Below are 3,942 nucleotides of genomic sequence, written 5' to 3' on the forward strand. Positions count from 1 at the left end.
TGGAATTTGGGAGTTTTAATGTAGAAATTGCAGTAGGGGAGAAGATTGGCAGACCACAGCTGTTCTGGGGGGGTTTGTTATGATGTGAGACCCAGCACCAGCTGGGACCTGGGTCAGATTCTGTCCCAGCAGGTCCATGACAGGCACTGAGGTGAGCTGAGGTTCATCTGGAGCAACGGCACTGTCCTCATTTGCAATGGGCTCAGGATCTGCTGAAGGAAGAGGGACTAGAAAATCAAGGTGTTGCCTGGCCAGAGGCACTGGAAGGCAGCTGTTTAGACCAGGTAAGAATTACTTTCGCAATGGCTTTTTACACTTTTCTTTTCATACAGGGTGTAATTAATCTTGTGGGTGTCTAATTACTGAGCTCTAGAGTTTTGTGGGTTGCATTCTCCACCTTTCCATTACGTTTTTTGGAGGGACACAAACCTCATGTTCCAGAATGCAAAGCAGCCACTAATGACTCAGACTGGGAGGAACCTCTTCAAGGAGGCAAGAACTCCATAACTCTCCACAGCAAAGGGTCCAACCCTCACATTTGGGGTACTTGGATCTGCACAGCCAAGGCTGGATTAGACAGACCATGGGCTGGAGTCAGTAATCCACCACACCGGTTCCTGCTCATCATCCTTATGGCAACCAACAAACCCAGAATAAGACTGTTGTTAAATATGACTCTGAACAGCCTCAAAGGACCTAATTAATAAGCACCAGTCTATTCCTGGGTGTAATCCAAGCCTTAGAAACCTGAGCAGAGAAGATTTAGAACATGATAGAGATTGAGCAGAAGTGGTTTTTTTTTTTTCCATCAGGTCTCTTAACCTCCAGCTCCAAACTTCCCAGCAGTTCTATGGGTTCTGTGTGGATCTCCTCAGTGCCTGCAGGAGCAGGAAGCACAATTCCTAATCCTCCACACTCTCACTGGCAGGTGAGATCTTGATTTATCCTCAGCAGTTGTGGGGGTTGGTGGCTGCTCCTGGAGTCAGGGGCATGGCAGGATCTGCACAGACGTGTGGAAACCCAGGGTTGTATCTATGGTTTTGTCAAGCAAACAAAGGCTGGAACGTGGCTGTAATGCTGCTCCAGAAAACATTTCTGCAATAGTGCCTGAGGCTCTGCTCTAAGGCTGCTCCTGTCTTCCTACTCTTTGTGGTTCTCCACTTCTAATCCCATCTTAATATGTGGTGATACATATTTTGCAACATTTCAATTGTTGGAGGATGACTGTAACACCAAATCCAGGGCCTCTCCTTGCCAGATAACTGGGCTGGAAACTGAGGCTGTCCGGGAATGCTGCTTGAACTTACTCAGCACTCCTGTTCCCTCCCACAAACCTATATTTCCAATGTTTTTTAAAAACATTATGGAGGTGTGATGTGCCCTGATTTCTCCCAGCCTAGATCCAGCATATTTCTCACTGGTGAGATGGAGAGATCTCAAGTATATTTTCATAAATTTGATAGTAAATCTATTTCCTGATGATCTTTATATAAAAGTTCACGTGCCATGCCACTGAACACAGAGGAATTATGAGTGAACTTTTTGGGAAGGAACAGGAATAACTAAAGAAATACTAAATCAGTGAATATTTTGAAATTTTAAAATAAATTCAAATAGAAAATAAGCATTAATGAAGAAACAGATCCTGGGATCCAGAAAGTGGAAGAGAAGCCCTCAGGAAGGTGAGGCTCCAGCACAAGTGTTGGACGTGGATGCCACCTGCTGGGTACCCACCCACGGAAGGGAAGCAAAATCACCTGGTAGCTCTGGAAACCAGCTGAGATCCCTGGGATCACCTTGGCAGGAGCTCAAAGGCAGGAAATCCTGTAGAAAGCTGAAGCCACACTCATGACTGGGGAGGCTGCTAAACCTGGTGCCGGCTTCATGCTGATGGCAAGTACAGGACATTCCTGAGCAGAATTCCCAGAGCTGCTTCTCTTTCAACACCCTCTTCTGCTGTGGCTGCTCTACAGCCTGGACCTCGGATATTTTTGTGTACCTAGGAACTTTCATCACCAGTGGGATTTCTTGGAAGTGCTCTCTGCTGGAAAACCAAGTGGTGATTTGATTTTGTGAAGTGCTGCCAAACAATATTAGCAGCTTTAACTTCCCTGCTGTGGGGTCATCCCTCGCTCCCTCTGTGAGGAATCTGCCAGGACTGAGCTGCTCCATCTTTGCAGTTCATGGGGGACAATCTGCTGCTGATCTTCAGGAGAAAATCACATTCCTGCTCCATGGCTGGAAGCACTATGGAGTGTGGTGAGGCAAAAGCCCCAGCTCCTGAGTAACCACCTTTTGAGTGCCACAGCACTGGCACAAGGCAGAGGAGGAGGAGGAGGGAGAGGAAGAGGAAAGGGAGGAGGCAGATCCTGGATATTTGCTCGCTCAGGGATGTGGAAGTCTTGGGCTGGCCCAAGGAAATATGGAGAGTTTGCTGTTACTGGCTGCTGAGCAAATGAGCTGGTGACTCATCAGCCTCTGCCACATGCTGCTTTTACAATTGGCCTGCAGGAGTTCCAGACAACTGGGCTTTTATCAGCTAAAAAGGGAAATGAGCTCAGTTACTCTGGGTAAATCCAGAGCAATCCATTTGTAGACTGAGGACTTAAATATATATCATGGTGATCACTTCCAAGAGAGCCACGTTCTCTCTTGGCATTCATTCTCCTTTTTGGTTTAAGCACATCCTGCTGACCAAGGTATTTTGGCTTTTCCAGTTTAATTTTATCTGGGGTATCTTTTGGATGAATAACCCCTGTTTCCTGCTTGTTCCTCTCCTAATGATCGTGCAGACCAGATGAGCCCCAAGAAAGCAAAGCCAATTTACTCTCCCTTTCCTGGGAGCCCTTCTGACGCTGTACCATGCTTGGCTCACACATGAGTTTGCATCATCTGATCTCTTGCACAAAGGATGCTGGAATGCCATGAGATGAAGGAGTCACACCACTGATGGTTCCCCTGAAAATCGGTTTTATGTGCTAGACTTGGGGCTTGTGTCTGCAGCAGGAAATGCCAGAGCTGTGAAGCAGATGTGTACATGAGATACTACTGAAAAGTTAAACAGCAATTGGCAGGAAACTGCTGTTGGAGATGGACATTTCCATTGTTTTATGGACTGCAAAGTGATGCTAGCAGAGTAAGGTGTCCTGCCTTTAGTCCTTGTCAGATCACCTGCCTCTGAAAGAGAATTTGATGGAGAAGTACCAAAGTACTCATGGCTGTGCAGTCACAGCCACATGCAATGCAAACATCGCACTGTTAGAATGTCTTTAATCCCCAGAGGTCCGATCTGAGCAGGCAGCTGGCTCAGGGCTGGGGAAGACGGAGGCACCAGCAGCAACACCTTGTGCCCCGTGAGCCACAGCTTGTCCCCGTGCCCAGGCAATGTCCCGTCCTTCCTCTCCAGCTCCTGGTTTGTGTTCCAGCTTTATCCGCTGGAGACATGGGGCCTGTCGTGACCCCTCGGAGGCACCGGGGCATCGCCCGGTGCTGCTGTTTGTGCAGCACTAACTCTGTGCTGGCTGATCCGCCTGTCCCGCAGCGGTGAGCGCCATGGAACCGCTCATGCAGGGGCGTTCGTGAGGGTAAACAGCGAGCGCGAAGAGCGAGAGGCCGCATTGTCCTGAGGGAGGGCAGAACCCCCCCGTGCCCTGGGAGCCCCTCGGAGCCCGAGTGCCCCCGCTCCGCTCCCGCTCCGCTCCCGCACCGGGGCCGGCCCGGGGCCCGCAGGGGGCGCCGCAGCGCACGGCAACACCCACCCCGTGACGTAACGCCACCGCCGTTTCTCATTGGTCCCTCACCGCCCCGCCCGGACGGCTCCGCCCCCGCGGGCGCCGCTGATTGGTGAGCACCGGGACAGGTCCTGCCCCCCCGGGGCAGCGCCACCGTCCCCCTCGGGCCGGACCCGGAGCGGCGCCGCGGGACCGGGGCGTGCGCGGGGCC

Source organism: Ammospiza nelsoni, chromosome 21 (genome assembly GCF_027579445.1).
Source record: "Ammospiza nelsoni isolate bAmmNel1 chromosome 21, bAmmNel1.pri, whole genome shotgun sequence".
Lineage (NCBI taxonomy): Eukaryota > Metazoa > Chordata > Aves > Passeriformes > Passerellidae > Ammospiza > Ammospiza nelsoni.